At 38.0% G+C, this 21652-nt stretch overlaps 1 protein-coding gene and 1 long non-coding RNA gene across 2 annotated transcripts in view; one reads left to right on the top strand and one right to left on the bottom strand.

Moving 5' to 3' along the window:
* si:ch211-186j3.6 (neural-cadherin) overlaps positions 1 to 21652 on the top strand; it is a 217331-nt gene that overhangs the window by 27269 nt on the left and 168410 nt on the right. The gene's annotated exons all lie outside the window — the stretch shown is intronic.
* On the bottom strand, positions 14373 to 18079 carry LOC125146333. Its single transcript, XR_007144791.1, has 3 exons — positions 17926 to 18079; positions 16045 to 16085; positions 14373 to 15006 (listed from the first exon to the last, which is right to left on the bottom strand). It is a non-coding gene; the product is annotated as an uncharacterized LOC125146333 (long non-coding RNA).

Raw genomic sequence — 21652 nt, 5'->3', positions numbered from 1 at the left:
GCATTTTATTTTTACTTGTGCATGCAAAAAGCTTTGCATGATGATATTTATGGTTTGTGGATTATGGTTCTTCTACTTTTACTAAAGATATAAGAACATGGGCTGTGGCATTACAATCAGCAACTTGGAAGAAGAATATACTGTAGAATATAATGTAAAAGCTACAGTATGTTCCTGAACATTTTATTTTTATGTGTGAGGTTATATGATTTTCCTTAAATGTAATTAGTGTTGCTCTCATTCTAAAATGCATGTTGGATGCTACTAAAGATCACATGCGGGGTTCGATTCCCACCTCCGCCTTGTGTGTGCGGAGATTGCATGTTCTCCCCGTGCCTCGGGGGTTTCCTCCAAAGACATGCATGGTAGGTTGATTGGCATCTCTGGAAAATTGTCCCTAGTGAATGAGAGTGTGTGTGTGCCCTGCGATGGGTTGGCACTCCGTCCAGGGTGTATCCTGCCTTGATGCCCGATGACGCCTGAGATAGGCACAGGCTCCCCATGACCCGAGGTAGTTCGGATAAGCGGTAGAAAATGAGTGAGTGAGATAAAGGTTTTTTTTCTTTCCTCCATGTTTACCACTTGTATCTCATGATACTCAGAGTACAAATCAGGGGTCATCTTGGACAGGAAGCCAACCCATTACATGCTACAATCACATACTCAAATTTAAACATGCCAGACTACCTGCATGCCTGCAACACATGTCTTCGGACTGGGGGAGAAAGCCAGAGTTATTGGAGGAAACCCCCAAAGCACAGGGAGATCTATGAAACTCCATGCACAGGGTGGAGGCAGGAATCGAACACCAGACCCCAGAGCTGTGCCACAAACATGATAACCACTAAGCTACCATACTGTGAAGCTACAACAGTTTGTTATTATCAATGACATGTTCCAAGAAAAGGAAAAGATGAAACTGTACATAACAGTCTGTTTTATTCTGTAGCACTGAAAACATGCACAACATTGCAACCTATAAATTTCTGACATCTTTAGTAATTCATTATGCAGTTTGCATATTTCAGAAATAGATGTGTTGCTCTCACACATGGGTAAACCAAAGAAGAGGGATCATGTTTCCAGAAAGATTGTTAGAATTTGCAAGATTTGCTTACAATAAGCACACTGGAAGCAGTTTTCATTTTCACCAGAGGTGAGCAGGTGGTTCATGGTTCACACCCCAAAAGCAACACCAATTGCTCGCATCCCCAATGGAGATAGAGGTGCCGGATGCACTGGGCTGAGAGATGGCACATTTATGTTTGCTGATGGAAAATGAATCTGCTGTTGTTTTGCACTGCGGTGTATAGACAAAGTGCTTGTTGAGTGGAGATGATGAAGACTATTCGTTCTCAATGACATCTTTCTGCTTTTGTATATGTATTCACCCCTCAACATTTCCACATGTGTAGTGTTTGCACCGGTCTATACAGTATTTAGGCTTGTTGGTTGCTTGAACAATTAACTCCTTTTATCCAGTCACGGAATTTTAGTGGACGAGTTTGGAGTTTCATACCCATACCCTATTTGATATTTTGTCTTGAACATGTGTGATAGCTCCTTCATGATGGTTTTTTGACTTAGAAACTTTCTTCCACAAACTCTGGAGTCTTTTGCCAATTGGTAACACCAGAGCTGACTTCCCAGCAATGGAGGTGAATACTTATGAAATTCTAGCTTTTTTCTTTATTTTTTTTTCCCTTTTTTCATTGAATTTGTGCTCCACTTTAAATTGATGTGCTACTTTGTGAAGAGGCATGATGTATAAATGTAAAATCCCAATTAAGTCAATTTCAGTTCCACTCCAAAATCTGGGACTAGTTCAAAGTGGTGAATAGTTATGCTCTGTACTGTGTGTAGAGTACCCGGAAGATTTAGAGTATTCCTACCCAGACACAGTTGCACACTTGAACGTTTTAATATATCGAGCCCTGCCTGGCTGTGGGTAAGAAGTAATGAAGGACTATCTGCAGACTCATTTAGAACTCAGATCTTTGGCTTTAATGAAACTGTTCATCAAAGACACCCTGCTGAGTCTACCCAAGGTGTGTGTATGTGTTTGTGTCTTGGCCATGCCAGCAAGTCACAGAACATTGTAAAGGGGTCATCGATTGACGATGGACAGCTTAACAGCTTACGAATGCCTGGGTGGACAAGCTGGAGGCAGATGTTCTTCTTTGGCCTTGCTCTCTAGGGGCTGTTCAGGACACTGCTTACTACTAGAACACATTTATGTAACTGAATTTGCTTTGTGTGTGTGGGTGCACGGATGTGTGTGCATGTGGTCAGGGGAAACTTTCTCACTCTACGGTTGCATAAAAGAGCATCTGCTTTAATTTCTATCTTTGGTACTGGTTTTATTCATCTCAGTGTGGCTTTCTTTTTCTATCACACTCTTTGCCATGGTCACAGTTACAGTGATTTATTTATTTATTTTTTTGCCAAATCATTTTCTACCTGTTTCTGTACCTATTTTATACAGCCTTCTCCACTTCTCCACAAAACAAGCTCTGTGTGTTCTTACCTCATTTGTGTCACATGTGTGTGCATACGTCACTATTTTTTTTCTCCCCTGTGAGACTGATAAGGCTGATTTGGTGTCTGATGGGAAGTATGCCTTGTACTGTAGGCTCACTTTTTAACCAGTCACCAACAGTGTGCCTGACAGAAGAAACTCATTTATGAGCCATGGAGCCAGGATTTCTACCGGTACCAAATCAGGAAGCAGGAACTGTTCCCTTTCTAGCAACTGTGAGAGTGTTGAAAATAATTGATGGCCCCTTACATGTGCACAAGCACACTGTATACCATAATAACAACCAGAGCCAAGGAGCATGAGAGTCCAGAGACTGGAAACTCAAATGTTGATTGAGTTAGGAGAGAGGATAGTGAGAGAGAGAGAGAGAGAGAGAGAGAGAGAGAGAGAGAGAGAACTCAGAGCATAATGGCAATCTAGAGGAATGATAGTGAGAAACATTGCAGTTGCATTATTAATGCCCTTTTCTGTGGTGAAAATAGAATACTGCAGGGGTAGGAAGGCTACACTTGTCAGGCACAAGGGCATAATTGGGTGAACATCCCACTAGACACTGATCCTGCTGACATGAACAGACCATACAGACCCATGGGCAAAGATGAGAGAGATGTTATGGGAGATGTGCTTATAATGACATCCACATTAAAGATCAACCTTGGTCTTCCAGTGAATTGACTGGGTTCAGTCCCAATTCTAATCTGCAGTACCTTTCTCTGATCGTCCAAAACATCTGGATCTCTAAATTAGTCTCTGCTGGATTCTGTAACTAAATCTCCTGCAGCACTGATTTTGGAGTACCTGTTATACTCCATCATGTGTAGTGTCCTGGGAAACCTGTCTAGTGTCTCGAATGGCAGAATTCTAGCAAACACATAAAAATGACATTCACATTTTAGTCAGTTGTTATTAACTTTATAAACTTGCCTAAATTTTCTGCAGACATCATACTCGTAGATAAGGAGCCAAAGATAAGGAGGTACAAAATGATATACCTCAACTTTTGGTTAAAATCAGTATTTAATTTGTGCAGGATCTTTGCTGGAACAGGAATTGGTGTGGATTGGGACATCTGCAGCTTTTTTTTTTTTTAAATGATAATACAATTATGTAATAAAAAGTAAATCATTTTGATAATTCTGGATGTTGCCTCCATCCTAAAGTTGCTATTCTGGCTTTTGCAAGTTAAAGATTTACATAGAGTTTACATGTCTATTATAGTTTACTGATTGACTAGTAATAAAAAAAAGTAGTCAACTAAGCCAAAGATTATTTTAAGTTGTTGCTATTTTAGGCAGTATTATTAATGCTGTTGAATGTTGCACCAGGAACGGTAATGTCAAACCACCTTTCACTTAACAAATGACCAGCATCAATGCTTTTTAGGTTGCACACTTAATGAAAGTGCCACGTAATAAATCTGCGTGTCTTATTACAGTATTAAAGGACATGCCAGCTCTAAACTGCACTCCTGTGGCAACATGTCCTAGCTTCATCCTAAAACTACAGAATGGAAGCTCAGGTCCTGGGTATAGCTCATTAACCAGTCTTCCTTGGATGAAAGTTTTTCTGCTGTTTTCAACTCTTAATATCTAAAAATGAATTTGGAAGATCCCCATCAGGTAGCATGTGCCTCTTCCATGTACCACTGATTTGCCTTTTTTGCCTTTATGTAGGTTTAATAATGAGACTACCCATAAACAATGCATGAAAAAGAAAGACAGTAGGTATATGGAGAAATACAGGAAAGCAAGCAGACAGACAGAGAGACATGGATACAGAGAGATGGGGATCTGTGTGTGACAGAGGATGTGTGAAAGGAAAGTGTGTTGGCCGTCCTGAGATGCAGGGAAACGCTGCTATTCCTGGGTCCTGCAAACTGGGTGTAAAGTAAGCAATTAACCAAGTGAGTCACATGAAGGTCCAAGAAGGAAGAGATAATCTCTCTCTCTCTCTCTCTCTCTCTCTCTCTCTCTCTCTCTCTCTCTCTCTCTCTCTCTCTCTCTATGTTTTATTCCACCTCCTCTACTTTTTGTCGCACTGAGTCATTTTTAATTATATGACTATATATACAGTATAAATAATATCTTATTGGTGTTCTGGATTGAATATTTAACAATTAATAACTTTTTTCTGTACTGTTACCCATCTCCCCCCCCCCCCCCCCCCAAGGTCCCTATTGCTGCTTTTTTTTTTTTTTCACTTTTATTACTTTCGCTTGATTCAATTGCACTCGGTAACAGTCTACAGTTCTGGCTAGCTGGTTGTGGGAAGAAATCGCATTTAGCCGATTATTTGTTCCTCTGCAGACATCCACAGCTTTCTGCAGCAGCCTGTGAAATCAAACGCTTAACCGTTACAAACACACCGAACCACACACAGAGGCAAAGGCAACACACAACTCACTGTATATACCTCCACACCACTACTTACACAGTTGGTCTCACTTCCGTACTCTCTGGTGATAGACTGTGTAAACATTGGTAGGGAGTTCGGGGCACTTGAATTTGCTTCTAAACTGATCATTTCCTTCCCATTTAAACATTTGAACTTTGGGTATAAAAGGCTATAAATCAATCCAATACATTTATATATTAATAAATCTTTGTATCATATCACAATATTTAAGGATGTACCTAAACTTTTAAACTGTCAGCTCAGACTAAATTGTTGATTTCCGGGAACTGAAACTGCGCAGCAAAAAAGCACAATGACTGACCCTCCTTGGATGGAGGAGGCTGTGTCTAGACCCAGGAGTGAAACCAACATGTACCCTAGCTATAATAGCATCTACATCAGCTTCTGTCTTCTGGCATGCCTTACTCTAAACTACCCGAGATGGACTGTATATTCTGGTAAATGTGTTCTTTAATACTGAACAACTTCTTTATGCTGGTTATACTATATTGTCAAATATTCTGTGGTCTACTCCTTGACATATTTCTACCTGCTCCTATCCTGACATTGTGTTTTCACCATCCAAGGCAGTTCTACTTAACTATTCTGTTACTCTTTCATGTTAGTGTAGGCATGTGCCAGAGAAGAGGCAGAAGAGCTATATTTGCAGGATGTCGGCTTAGCCGCTGGAAAGCCAGACCACTTAACGTCAGTGAGTCAATACCACAGACTGGTAGTAGAGCTCAATCAGTGGGGCAGTAAAGTGCAGGAACAAGGATGAATCAAAACTTCTCATTTACCACAAATTGGAAAAGAGTGCACTTGAGGTAGAGAAGAAACTTAAAAATCCCAAATTATCCACAGAATTATCCTGTTTATTAAAAGAAAAATCCCATTAGAATAACACATATGTGTGTTATTTAAATGAGCTTTCTGTAAAGTAATAATCAGAAGTATTCTGTGATAGTATGTTGAGTGCATACTGTAAAATAATTAGAAAAAAAAAAAATGTTTCCAGTGGCACTAATCCAGTAAACAGCAAAAAAGCCATTTATATATATATATATATATATATATATATATATATATGTGTGTGTGTGTGTGTGTGTGTGTGTGTGTGTGTGTGTGTGTGTGTGTGTGTGTGTGTGTGTGTGTGTGTGTGTGTGTGTGTGTGTGTATAGGGGGTTTATATATAGAGGTTTTGGCGAAAACGATATACATAAGTTCACCAAATAGACATGAAATAGTCAGGCTTTCTAAACATTCCTAAACAACCTTGCTGGGTGTTTTTTTCATACCGTTAATACGGCAAATGGGCAAATTTGTTGGGTTGCTATGTGCCACAGCAAAATGGACAGAAACTGTAATAAACTGGGTTTGTAATCAGGTACCAGATATCACAATCTCCAAATGGAATCTCTAAGTGCATTTTTTTTTAGTTAGGCAGATTTTAAATGCCGTAAAAATGCTTTTTAAAATGTTACTTTTTATTGAGATACATATAAAACTGAAATACAGTACTGTTTAGTTCAGCAAAGCCTGTAGTTGTAGGACTGTAGAAATAATAAAATCTCTCCATGTGTAGATCAGTTCAGAGCACATCTATCATTCTCGAGTTGAATTATCCTTTACAGCATCAGCCATTGTTTAGTACCTACAGTACTACCTTGAGATTTGACAACTTCACAACTTAACAACTTCACATTGCTTTTTTTATGTGATAATTGCTAGCTTTCATGCACATCTTCATTAACTCTGTGTATCTAATGCAGCAATTGTTTCTTCTGAATACATATTGAACATACAAAGCAAAAAAAAATGTAAAAAATGAACTGACAGCAATGATGTGCTTCAACAATTAAGGGCTGGGTGAAACCAGTGACTAAGATTTAAAGATTCTTTCCCGTATTTATTAACGCCCCAGTGGTTATAAACTCGCCTTGTTTTTCTAAATAGCAGTGTGAGGCGAAATACCATAAACATAAACTATATTATTCCTATAAAATATAAAAGAAAATAGCAGTTTAACGTATGAAATAAATACTTTACATCCAAGCCTCAAATAAAAATCTGCAGATGTTAGTCCATAAAAGTAAGTATATATTGTTATGAGATTATACCGACTAGAGGTTTTGGAATAATAGTGCTTTCAGTGCAGGGTTTTTTAGCGAGTCTTTATAATGGATCAGTAAAAAGCATTGCATTTGCCTCAGCCAGATGGACCACAGTGCAGCAACAGGTTTAGACTCTGTATTATTTGAATTGTGCTGTTGAATCAGTGACTACAGGAGCCTTAGCTCACCCTAGACACACATGCATGAACACACGTGCTTTCCCAAGACTGAATGTTTTACTCCAGCTGACATGGTGGAGCTAAATGCCTGTCATTGATTGCCCCCCTTTGCGTGTGTTCACCTCAGTAACTGGCAGCTGCATCAGGGAAAAGGCCGAAATCGATCCAAGGCAGGGAGTGTGGCAGCCAAGCCAGACATGAGCTCCGAGTGTGGAGGATTTTACTGATTGTATGACTGCTTCTCTTTAGGAGAGCAAGTGAGCCAATGTGAACACCGGGGTCAACAAACAAACTGAACAGGGAGCAATCACCAAGAGCTAGCTGGACAACTGCAAGGATTTATAACACAGTGAGACATTTTCCGGCTGGTACACTATATAATAAGAAAGATATGAACAGAAAAGTTCTGTAATTGTAATGCCATGCATATTAAACACATTCTCCATCAAATGTCATGGTGATTGAAAAACTTGCCTTGTTAATCTGGACCAGAGCTTTTGACTGGATTTTGGTTGGGTTTGGTGGACTTTTTCTCTAAGCATTAATGATTTTAAAATTACACCAACTGTAGTGTGCATGATGCTTTCATATCAGGGCAACACCCACTGTCATATTGATGTTTCTGCAGTGCTTGATCTGAGGACATCTCTGGTCCAGTGGTGGTCTCTATAGTTGATGGGTTGTACGGAGAATGGCATTCTGCATTTAGGCTAAATTAAGCAGAGGCCCCAACACTGCTACACTACAACAAAGGAGGCAGGCAGAGAGAAAGACAAATATATAAAATGTCAATTGTCAAATGTTACAAAACATGTATTGGTTCTTCTTCTACTACTTTCGGCTTTTCCCGTTACGGCGAATAATCCGTTTTCACCTAACTCTATTCTCAGCATCCTCTACTCTCACAACAATTAACTTCATGTTCTCATTTAACACACCCATATATCTCATCTTATTCCCGCCTCCGCCTTGTGTGTGTGGAGTTTGCATGTTCTCCCCGTGACTCGGGGGTTTCCTCTGGGTACTCCGGTTTCCTCCCCCGGTCCAAAGACATGCATGGTAGGTTGATTGGTATCTCTGGTAAATTGTCTGAAGTGTGTGATTGCGTGAGTGAATGAGAGTGTGTGTGTGCCCTGCGATGGGTTGGCACTCCGTCCAGGGTGTATCCTGCTTTGATGCCCGATGATGCCTGAGATAGGCACAGGCTCCCCGTGACCCGAGAGAGAGTTTGGAAGCAGTATAAAATGAATGAATGAATGAATGAATGAATGAATGAATGAATGAATATATCTCATCTTTGGCCTTCCGCTTGACCTCTTAACTGGCAGCTCCATCTCCAACATTCTTCTACCAATATAACCATCTCCCTCGACTGTACATGTCCAACCATCTTAATCTATCCTCGCTGACCTCCTTCCTAATCCTGCAAATCCTCACTCCTAAAGAGAACCTCAACATCTCTTCTACCTCCATCTCTAAAGCATCTATTGCTTAAAATAATATTGTTAAATAATTTTTTTTTTTGTAATAATCAGCAGGCCCTCTTAGCATAGATCCATTTTTATTTGTATATTTTCATTGGTTTACAGCATTGAGGCTCATGAATTCACAGGTCAGAATTCACCTAGATAAAATTGGAGCAAACCTAAAGTAATGTCCTTTATGTCCTACATGGTGTGTCCTTTCCCCATTCTGTTAAATGGCTTTTCCACCTGGAAAATTGTATTTGGTCTGACAGAATCTTCAGCTGAAAAGGCAGTAAAGCACACTTTTCACGTATCTCCCGTATTGCCATAACAAGCACTCAAACCAAGTGTTTATACGTGTTATAGCTAAACATAGATACTAACACATAAGAAGCACTAATTACAGTATTATGACAGAGTGACTCATAGCTGAGGTGTATCTGAAAACAAATGACCAATAAAGGCTTCCAAGAAAAAGCAAAAGAATATATTCTATAACATTAAAGACTCACTTCATTAATGACCGTATGTTATGTCAGATTGTACGAATACACATCTTTCATTTGTTCTGTACTCAATGATCCACAGTACCTGATATATATATATATATATATATATATATATATATATATATATATATATATATATATATATATATATATATATATATGTATATAAAAACAAAGCATGTACCATTGAGCTCAGTCTGACCCAGACACAAAGTTATACTGGATATTGGGACACCATATTTTATTATCTACTTGTGTAGTCAAGTCAGAGGACACTGCTCTGCACCGTGGCCTACATTGTGAACCAGCTGCATGCTAATGTGAGCAGATATTCAGCGGATATTTAGTGTCTATTATGGTACAGGTCAGTGTCAAAAAATATCAACTCATAGAGGTTTAAAAAGACATAGAGTACTACAGTATAATGATAGAGGCCTCTTGGTATACCTGGATTCTGCAGGTGATTATTATTATTATTATTATTATTATTATTATTATTATTATTATTATCTAGTGCTGAATTTTCAGGCAGGTGGATGTTGATTAATTTTCTATAACATCAGCTCTGATTGTAGTGAAAGCTCTAATTCCAAGCCGAGGTTTATCCATCCGTCCCTACACCGGGTCACTAGAAGTCTGGAGTCTATCCCATGAGACTTGGAGCACAGATTGTTAGAGACGTTGTGCCAACCCATTGCAGGGCACCTTCACACACACACACACACACACACACACACACACACACACACACACACACACACACACACACACACACACACACACACACACACACACACACACACACACGCGCACTTAGACAGCCATTCACACACTACAGACAGTCATTCTATACACATGAGAGAACATGCACACACAGGGCAGAGGTGGAAATCCAATTTATACGATATATAATATAGTTTTCATGGATTTATATTAAATCATAGATTGTTGCTATAATATGAAGCATTTAGCATTTACTGAAGGAGTCAACAGTGTCAGTGCGATCAATAACGATCAGTATGTTTTCTGCCATCAGAGAAGACTTCAAGAGGGAGAACTAAGTATATTTTTAACTTTAATGTATTATTTCTGTGGAAAAGAAGAATAAGAAACTTGCACGATCTATTTTGAGAAGGCAAACATAACTCCACTTTGTGTTAGGCCGCAGCACACCACCCAGTTTATGATGATATATTATAGGTAATGTTACATGAGATCGTATCATGATAGCAAAAAATAACCCAAGGATAACACATTATCATAATACACAATATCTATCATAATAATAAACATTATGATTTTAAGGTTTTGCTAACAAGATGCCAATATATCACTGGAATCACATTATCATTGATTTTTTTCATTCATATTGTATTGAAAAATTATGATTCATTTATGTTATAATTTTAGTATTACTGTACGAGTAGTAGTAGTGTACAACATTTATTTTGACTAGTGTACTTATACTTTTTTTTTCTTTTAAGAGCTTGATACGAGTTTTGTTTAGACTTTAAACTTTTCTTTCTTTTCTTTTTTTTAAATCAAGTAAAATCAGGCAGCTGCATGTACACCGAGCTTAATATTTCTGAATAGCATTTTGTCGTTTTTTTTTCTTCCCAGTTCACTGTCTTAAAAGACTCAAAGCAGCTTTACAGAAGTATAGAAACAGAAGAGAGAGAAAAAGAAATGATATATATATGTAGAAGAAGAAGAAGAAGAAGAGGAAAAAAAGAATAAAATAAATCAACGAATACATACAATTAAAGTTTAACATTTATTTAAAAATATTATTTTTAAATTTATAATACTATATATAGGCGACGGTGGCAAGGAAAAACTCCCTGAAATGATATGAAATAAAAACCTCGAGCGGAACCAGTCTCAGAAGAGAACCCAGCATCATTTGGGTGACACTGGATAGGAAATAATGTAAAAGTAAATTGTGTCCTTTCTACAACAGTTTACAATATTGCAATCAAGAGGAACTAATTGGTCCTGAAAAAAATTTCAAATGATTGCTGATAAAGACCAGACCATACAGCTGACTGACACGACATTGGTTCATGTCAGTCAGCTGTAATTCTCTGCACAAATCATTTTCTATCAGATGGTATACTTATTGCCATAATTCAACATGGCTTAAAGGTCCTTGAACATAACAATGACCGAATTACGTTACACATTGGACCTTCACATTATTAAATACCTTTTTAAGAGGATTAGGCATGTGTAATGTGCATGGCTTGTACATACTTGTGCATCTGTTTAGGCAGATATGGGTTTTTACAGACTTAGTCCTGAAATGCAACCTGTTGCCAAGGTTTAGACATGTTTTGTTGCAGAGCTTTGGATGGCTCTATAATTGTCCTTCACCAGCTGGTGTTATGAAAAGCAGCTTGCTCACAAACACATGTTTAAATCTAAGGGGTGTTTAGTTGAACATGTGGTATTACATATGATGATTTGTCAGCATGTTTTCACACAGTAACAGTACAAATCTTCCACTTTGTTTGCTAGTAGATGAACATTTGTTAGTTAGCAGATTCTTATATGTTTTCCCAGTTTCATCCTAATTGGTTCTTACCAGTTATTACCAGTGTTGTAATGTAACGAAGTACAAATACTTAGTTACCGTGCTTAAGTAAAAATTTCACGTATCTGTACTTTACTTCGCTATTTAAATTGGTCACTTTTACTTTTACTCCACTACATTTCCTAGATAAAATGTATACTTTTACTCCGTTATATTTCCACTAAGCATCTTCGTTACTCATTACTACAAAATAAAATCATAAGAAATGTGTGTGACTGCAATAAGGGAGGTTTGGCGAATCACTGCTCCTAGATTGCATTACGCACATACACGCGCGCTACGGAGAAGCACAGGTACGCGCAGCGTGCACGCGCAGTCAGAGCTGGAGGCGTTTATCTATAAATGTGGCAACCAAAAGCAACCAAAATCAGTGAAATGTCACTATTCTTATTGCCAGAGTTGATAGCACAAACAAAATATTAATGCAATATCAATACTAAATAAAAATAACATTTATTGATTTGGTCTTTGTCTTGTGAATATTTGTTTATTAATGACTGCATTCATTGGACACACTGTTTGTAGAGAATGCACACATACATGAACTGATCTGACTCAAGACTGGCATCATTACATCATGCATAACATTTTGGTGTCCACTTTTGCCATTTAATAATACCATAAGTTTTGGCTTACAGTGTAGTCATATAATATATAATATAAAACTCTTCTTGTTTTAAATTCTCACTGAGGGCTAAAACCCCCTAAAGATGAAATCCTAGAACCGCCCCTGCTCTGATGCCTACCGAAAATCACTGAAATTTTACTTTTTACTTTTACTTCAAATATTAATCCATCCATCCATCCATCCATCCATCCATCCATCCATCCATCCATCCATCCATCCATCCATTTTCTACCGCTTAGCCGCGGTAAGTACATATCAGACTTTTGATACTTAAGTACAGTAAATATCAGATACTTTAAGACTTTTATTGAGTAATATTCTAAAAGGTGACTTTCACTTCTACCACAGTCTTTTTCTAGTACGAAACTTGTACTTTTACTCAAGTATTGCTTTCTACTACTTTATACAACACTGATTATTACCCATTAGCTAGCTCTTTCTATCATATGACAGATAGCAACTGGGGTGGTTAAAATCTGTCCCATGCTTCCCCCCAAGATATGTGAAACCAAACAACTGTACTGTATCTGGCAATGAAACAAACTCAATGAAAAGCGTTACCTGCCTTCTTGGCAGAGAGCCTACGATTGGCTAGTGTCTCTGTGATTGACAGTGGAGAGTATGTCATCCACCAAATTAGATATAACAGTCGATTTTTGCACTATTCAGGAGGCTTTTCATTAATGCACTATTTCATGTTGCGCTATTCACAAAGCTCTTATTTACATGTATGATATAATAAGGGCTCTCAGTCATTTTATTATGCCTTTAACTGTAAAATAAATTCTACAAAATCCTTAATTACATATTTTATGTTAGATATGTAACCCATATATATATCATTCGTATATCAAGTTCTATAATACTGTTTTGAAGCCATGAAACCTTTATTCATGCAAATTGTCAAATCAGCTAACTATAAGAACTCTAATGTCAATAACAGGCTGGCATTTCTGTAAAAAAACAACAAAAACAACAACTTGTCTGTCATGTACATGTCAACATACTCATTTTAGCACTTTATTAATAGTTCACAGGGGTACGGAATCTAAGATTCGTAATAAACTGTCAATCATTTTTACTGTACCAAGATAGCTAATGGATATTTATTTTTTTCTTTCTGAGTTGAATTAAAGTCAAGAGTTAGATTAAAATCTTGGTTGTTGCTCTGAAAGATTTAGAGCTTTAGAATCTAGTCAACCTAAGCAGCATCTTTCATTTCTTGACAAAATCTGCTAAGCTGCTAGCTAAGGAAGAAAGTAACATCTAGTTAACATAAACTCACTCACTCACTCACTCATTTTCTACCGCTTATCCGAACTACTCGGGTCACGGGGTGCCTGTGCCTATCTCAGGCGTCTTTGGGCATCAAGGCAGGATACACCCTGGATGGAGTGCCAACCCATCGCAGGGCACACACACACTCTCACTCACACACACACACACTACGGACAATTTTCCAGAGATGCCAATCAACCTACCATGCATGTCTTTGGACCGGGGGAGGAAACCGGAGTACCCAGAGGAAACCCCCGATGCACGTGGAGAACATGCAAACTCCACACACACAAGGCGGATTCGGGAATCGAACCCCGACCCTGGAGGTGTGAGGCGAACGTGCTAACCACTAAGCCACCGTGCCCCCCCCGTTAACATAAACTAATTGCATAAATAATTACAAATAAACAAACAGATTTTTATACACACAGTTTATATTCAACATTTACAACTTACACCTACTGCAGGTTGCAAGCGATGCCGACATGTTTAAGATGTTTTTTCTGATTGGCAGCTGGTTACCCTTTGAGAGGTCAACCAATTATAACAGAAGCCATATGTTAGGTGGGACAAATGAAGAGCACGCTGTCTAACAAACGCTAATATTTTCTTTTCCTGTGCAAATTGCACCCACACACTCCATTCACTCCAACTGAATCCCTGGACTCAATAGAATGTATTAAAATCCAGTTGTTGTCGTCCGTCGTTTATCCCATTTATAGTCCAGCGAATACATGAACACCTAACACACAAGTTGATGTACAAGCTTCAATGACTGTGTATTATCTCTGTCTTCAAAGAAGATTTTGAACAAATGAACAAACTGCGATATTGAAGTTAGATATTTGATCGTTAATAAATTCAAATATTGAATTCCACAGAGATTAAGGAATAATATAATCACTTTGGTGAACATTTTAATGAAATATTAAGGGAAGCTTGGCTTCTTATGTAGTCTTGTAGTCTGTGTTCTCCCCTGTGATTTACATTTATTATGAACATCAAAAAGAGTGATTATTATTTCTATTTCGGTGTGAAAATTAAAGTAAATTAACAGTCAAAAGGCTGCATGGTTGTGCACTGGATAGCTTTACCACCTTAAAGATGTTCTCCATGTGTTTGTTTGCTTCACTGCTGGATTTGTTCGTTTCACTTTCACTTCTCAAAATATGCTGAAACAGATTGATAACTCAGACTTGGCCATTTGGTAGAAATGTGTGGTCTGCGATGTACACTGGAGTTCCATCCAGGATGTTTTCCTACCTCGGTGAGATAGGCTCCGGATTCAGATTCACTGCAGTGCTGTCTAGGATAAAGCATTTAGTAAAGATCAATGAATAAAGAGCATTAAAACAATGAGGGCAACAACCTCATTCAGCCTCTCTTACATTTAGCAGAGTAAAACATTTGAAGAAAATCCTGCATTCAGCAGAGTAAAACTTTTTAATAAGATGTTACTTCAGCAAGTTAATTTTGATTGCCAAAAGTGTATATTCATGCTAGATTAGTGCTGACTCAGAACAGCATGACAAATTGGAAATGAAGTTGACTATTTCCAGTGCAAGGGTTCTGAAATGGAGACGATTCCCTCTTTTAAGGGTAGAGATCAAATGGGATGTAGTGAATGTGGAGCCTATCCCAGGAACGCAGGCAAAAAAACACCCTTTAGCTAATACCTATTCATCTACTTAGTTAGTTACTTAGTTGTTTATGATAATAATCTAGTCCCAGAGTTTTCCCAAGTCCAGTTACAGGACTAAACATCATATATATATGTATATATATATATATATATATATATATATATATATATATATATATATATATATATATATATATATATTTTGTTCTCTGAGAGTATGTCCAAATTTATTTACAGAATGATATTTAGTCAGATTTAAAGAAAAATAAACAAACACAATTATTGGTGAGAAGATCAATACAATATTAAGCATGGAAAACCTTTTATTAATCCTTTAAGGAGTCCTTAATTAAAGGTGATTAGCAGCCAAGTGTTATAAATAACAATTTCATTTATGATTATTTTTCCAATTACTGTCCCACTCTGAAAAAAGTTCAGACAGGCCTGTTCTACATAGAGTAAATTATTAAAGGTGCTAAATATCCAACACTATAAACCTGTTAAATGCTTTAAAGACTAAAAGAAAACTGTTTACATTAACGAGTGGCATATGACAACACCAGACACCCCACATACCGCTCTTAGGAATCAGAATGAACACTGTGTGCATATAGTTTATCCAGTGTGTTGTGTTGTTGTGTTTGTAAAATTCGACAATCCAGAATTGATTGTGGTGGTGAAGTGAGAGTGAAGTGCAATTACATGCGTGGATGATTTTCAGTATCTTCCTCATCTTCGTACATCTGCAACATCGATCACAGATAATCAAACACACACACACACACACACACACACACACACACACACACACACACAACACCATGCATACACATATAGGCTCAAAGTTTAAGGAAGTGTGTAGAGAATCTCTCATGAGGTATAAGACAAACATATGAAGAGAGAATATAATTCTGTTTGTGTCTTGTAAGAGATAGATAGATAGATAGATAGATAGATAGATAGATAGATAGATAGATAGATAGATAGATAGATAGATAGATAGATAGATAGATAGATAGATAGATAGATAGATAGACTGAGAAAGAGGAGGTAATAAATAAACCATGAATGTGTGCTCGAGGACTTCTCTTTGCTTTCAGTGGCATGTCAAGAAACACAATTCTGTGCTTGACGAGATGAACAGTGTAATTTAGCTCCTACACGGCGAGATTACAGAGCAGAACGTGCGGTGTGCTAGCATAGAGCTCGGCCCTATTTGTATTCCCTCCGCTCTCAATGAAAGCATTGTTTGAAAGCTCTGGGGCTTCACATGACCTATTGTTGGACACAGTCGGTTGGCTCCCCTAGTTTTTGTTTTTTTTTACCCATCTTTAATCATTTTATCTGATCCCATCAACACTTTTCTCATCTGTCATCACTATGTCTAGAACTCCAGCTCTTTTTTATTCATTATTGTATCTTCTTGTCACTGAAATGGCTTTATTAAATAGTGTCTTAGGACTGTGGACAGCTCTAACAAATGACACGCAATTATACTGTAACTGGAATATCAGTAGTCTCTGTCCATTATCTGAGGCTTGGGCCTGAGAAATAACAAACAAAAGGAAATGTTTTCTAAAGTCATTAGTGAATGATGTCATCAAATATTTGTTAATGACTAGCTCTTAGTTAATTTTCTCATGCCATGATGTGTAGTTTAGCTTAGCTCACAGTAAACACAGTACCTCTTATTTGGCAAACAATATCGAGAAGTTAGCAGATATTTGAGAGCACAGAACGAAGCAGGAATCTGCGCTCAGATTCAGCATGGATACTCACTCCCAACTGCTCATAATGTCTGATTTATAAGTGTAAGGCATGCTTTAATTTACCCACATAAACCTTTTATTTCATGAAACACATTTTCTTATTTCTATAGGTTTTTTTGATAGAAAGCTAATAAAAGGCAACTATTTCAAGCATGCTGTAGTAATCCAATATCCAAGCTAAAAAATAATCAAGAGGGAAAAGACTTGACTTAATTACAGTGAAGGCAAATTAGATGCTGAAAATATTCATTATGAGAAGGGAGGACGGAAGGAAGGACGGAAGGAAGGGAATGAGGGAGGGAGGGCTGGAGAAGGAAGAACGGAAGGGAGAAAGGAAAGATGGAAGGATCAAAACAAGGAAGAAAGGATGGAAGGAGCGAGGAAGTTAGTTAGTTAGTTAGTTAGTTAGTTAGTTAGTTAGTTAGTTAGTTAGTTAGTTCAATTGTTTGTTAGTTTGTTCAACTGTTAGCATGTTTTATGTCTAAAAGAGCTGTGGGTTTTTTTTTTCAGTTGAAATTAATTGAATCATTCAGGAATATGTAGAGAGTTACGATTTTCACTACTTTTTAAGAGCTGAAGAAGTGAATCAGTTCTCAAGCTTGTGGGACAAAGAAAGGCCAAGTTTATTGAGATAGTAGTAAAATCCACAAGGTGTGGTGATCGTACAGCTCTGCATGATGCCTTTCCCACATTCATTTATGTATCTCCAGTAAACACTTTACACTGATTAGGGCTGCTTTGAATTAAATTACTTATTTGTTTATAATTTGGGAAATAGAACTAAGTGGTGTGGTGATGCAGCAGGTATCATTACCAGCACATAGCTCCAGGGTCCTCAGTTTGATCACAAGCTCCCAGTATCATCTGTGCATGTTCTCTCCATGTCCATGTGTGTTTCCTCTAACGTCTCAGGCCAGTAGGTGGATTAGCTGAGCTAAAGCGCCAGGTGTGTCCTGGGATGGACCGGATGGAATGGACTAACAGCTAAGGACTTGGGAAAGGCTCCAGATTCACCATGACCAGAATAAAGCACTTACAGGAGATGATTGAATGAATGAAACAGAGCCAAAAGAAGTTTATTAGAAAATAGGGCAGGCAGGTACAAAATAAAAAGAAAAACTGAACTTTTGAAGCTTGGTGTTATTATTTTTTTGGTGTTATTAGTCAGAATTCCTTCATGAGCATGGCAGGAATGGGATTAAAAAAGCATAGCACACACTCATAGCAAGTTCTGCTATAATACTATCAAGCTTTTACTATGGCCCATTTACAACCAATAAGATGTTTTAGATATACATTAACGGATCAGTATTTTTATTTCCATTTAAAAGTGTACTACTCTGTGGCACTTCTGTCAGACTACGTGTTTCAGGCATACTGTGCTGCTGCTAAAGATTTAATACCTCCACTTTAATCACATCACATCTGTCTTCCTGAGTCTTGATCGACTTCCCGTACAGAATAAAATGTTGCCGTAGCCTGTGACCTGAGATATCCACCCCAATCTAACAATTACATCTTTAATTTAGAGAGTGAACCAGATTGCGAAAGCCAGGTCACTGCATCAGACATGTCCCTCGAAACATTCTCTACTTCAGCAGTATTCCATGTTGGAAGAAACAGACATTTTTCGTGTAATTTAATCAGCTATTCATACCTTCAGAATACTTTCTGGGCATCGTTAAAAATTCTACAGCAAGAAGACCTCTGGTCAGAAAAGCATCAATATCTTGTATAAAACAATAAAATCACATAACCCTTCATCATGGACGGGAGGGCTTATGTTGGTCCGTCTCTAATGCTACCGGCACTGCCTGGGGATTTCTCTTGGCCGAGTATTGTCGGACCTGCAGCCTCTAGATGTCTCATTACAACCCCATTCACAATAACTCCATTGCATCATTCCACATATCTGCGCCTCAAACTTTCCCGCTAGAGGCTAATCTCTTATTGAGACTAATGGTAGAATTAGCATCTGTGAGGCTGAATGGGACACAGTAGTACATCTCACTGACAGTTATATGGGTTGACTGCTCTGGGGCAGATAGAGAGACAGACAGAGTGCGTGTGTGGGGAGAGAGAGAGAGAGGGGGGGGGAGAGAGAGAGAGAGAGAGAGGGAGAGAGAGAGAGAGAGAGAGAGAGAGACTCTACACTTTGCTTTTCCTTTCCACTGCCCCAAAGGAGATGCTGCCTTTGAGTTAGAGAGCAAGGAGGGAAAAAAACAAGAATATGAAACAAAAACCTCTGGGCTGAACTTGCCACTCTGCTGAGCTTCAACCTCCCTGCTTGTTTTATTAGTATTATTATTCCTTTCTTTTTTTTTCCCCAGAATATTACTTTCTGCATCCACATGTACTATTGAGATCCCACCGTAAGGTGTTTTTGTCCTTTTTGTATCACTGAGGCATGCTGGGCTTCTTGAAGATCATGAGGCTCTAGCTATTTGATTACTTTCTCTTATACACACACACACACAGACACACAGACACACACACACATACACACACACACACACACACACACACACACACACACACACACACACACACACACACACACACACACACACGTAACAAATTGGTAAAGAAATGCAGATAGGGATAGTGTGTGTGTGTGTGTGTGTGTGTGTGTGTGTGTGTGTGTGTGTGTGTGTGTGTGTGTGTGTGTGTTTGTGTGCGTGCATATGTGGTATTAGTTTGAGTATGCTGGAAAGCGTTGATAGCGCAGTGATAGCCCGAATCCTAAGCTGCAGCTGCCTTAGCGTGTTAGTTGGTCCAGCGCCATGCAATATTGCCAGAACAGAGGAGCAACTCAAGACCTCTGGCTAGCTGCCTGTTCATGCTCCCTCTTTCTCTTTTCCCCTCTATCTCGTCTTCTGTATCTGCTTGGGATGCTTTTCTCTTTAGGGGCTGTCAGAGCCCGGGGCAGCATACGCAGGCCTGACACATTTCAGAGTGCGCTAAGCTGGATTTGCAGCATATTTAGGGAAACACATTTCATGGTTGCAAAAGATAATCTGCACTTTTAATGCAGGGGTTTGTGTGTGTGACAAAGAGACAATTCACAAAGCTGTTTGTATGATATGGTGATGCGTTTTTAAAAGCAGTTTGCTTGCCTCTTGGGAACTTTAGATATAATTCCAAATAATGCCTAGTGCCTCTTGCTATTGCCTTCTATATTCATTTGTGTTTAAAAACCTGGCAGAAAAAAAACAAACCTGGCGCTTAACCAGCTAGCAGACTCTGACACCCATATATGCACATCAGATAAAAAGAGTGGATAAGTGCGTGCTCATTTGCAGCTCTGATCTCAATGCCGGTTTCTTATCTTCCGGATCAGAATGGGATTCAAATCTGTAGAGACCATAACAGGTCCTGGTGTCAATGGCAGTACTCCCGAGGATTACAAACAGCGTGTTGTCTTGCAAAAGAAACTAAAAGATATTAGGGCATTGCAATTACAACTTTTTTTTTCTGAGATTTGTATGGCAGTGACCTTACAGGTTGAAAAGTGTGAAATGATGATCAAGTTCCAGATGCTCTATGTGTTATGTAGAAAAACAGGTTCAAGTTTGACTGTTTCTATCTTATAATAATAATAATAATAATAATAATAATAATAATAAGAAGAAGAAGAAGAAGAAGAACAATAAGAATAATAATAATAGTACTTTTAGTGGTGATGGTGGTAAAAAATACATAAAATAATAATTTAGTACTACTACTACTACTACTGCTAATAATAATAATAATAATAATAATAATAATAATAATAATAATAATAATAATAATAATAATAATAATAACAACAGACAAATCTATTCACATGAGAAATAATATGCTGGTGTTTTTAATCCTCCACATATCTTTTCATTTTATTTTTATTTTATTTATATCTTAAATTAAACCCCCAACACAATTCCCCGTGAAACAACGGAAGACAGAAAAACCACTGCTGCCAAGCAAAATAAATAATTTTTCATTTTCAATTTAGCATAATCCATAACAAATTAATTATAGTGCCAATATCATTTTCCAGCAAGATGTTTAAATAACAATGAAGAATAGTGAAAACATGAGCACAGAATGTTTTTTTAATCAATTAAAATGTTTTTTTTTTTTTTCTTTTCTTGAGACCTCGGCAGAGATTTGCTGCCCTGCAAATAGTGTGTGGTCTGCGTGGGCTTTACGGAGCACCTGCTCTGCTGGAACGTGTTCGTTTAAAATTGAAATTTGAAACTGAAAAAGTATTTGTACAAATACCACATACAATGAGCTTAGACATGTCATGGCACAAAGAGTCCAGCAGCAAACCCAAGACAGCACAGACACACTGCAACCAATAGCCCAGAGCATTAAAAATAGCAGAGCAGAGTGAAGCTCCATGCCATTGACACAAAGCAATAGACATGCAGTTGCACTCAGCGTACAGCCAAAGAACACACAGAAGCACATGAAAGATCAAGCTATCATCTGGAGCTCTGTAAAAACAGTCAAGAAGCAGACAAGTTGGTTGACCAAATATATTGTACCCCCTGTTC

This window comes from Tachysurus fulvidraco, chromosome 1 (assembly GCF_022655615.1).
Source record: "Tachysurus fulvidraco isolate hzauxx_2018 chromosome 1, HZAU_PFXX_2.0, whole genome shotgun sequence".
NCBI lineage: Eukaryota > Metazoa > Chordata > Actinopteri > Siluriformes > Bagridae > Tachysurus > Tachysurus fulvidraco.
The sequence above is the reverse complement of the archived record's forward strand: the minus strand, read 5'-3'. Positions and strand labels throughout refer to the sequence as shown.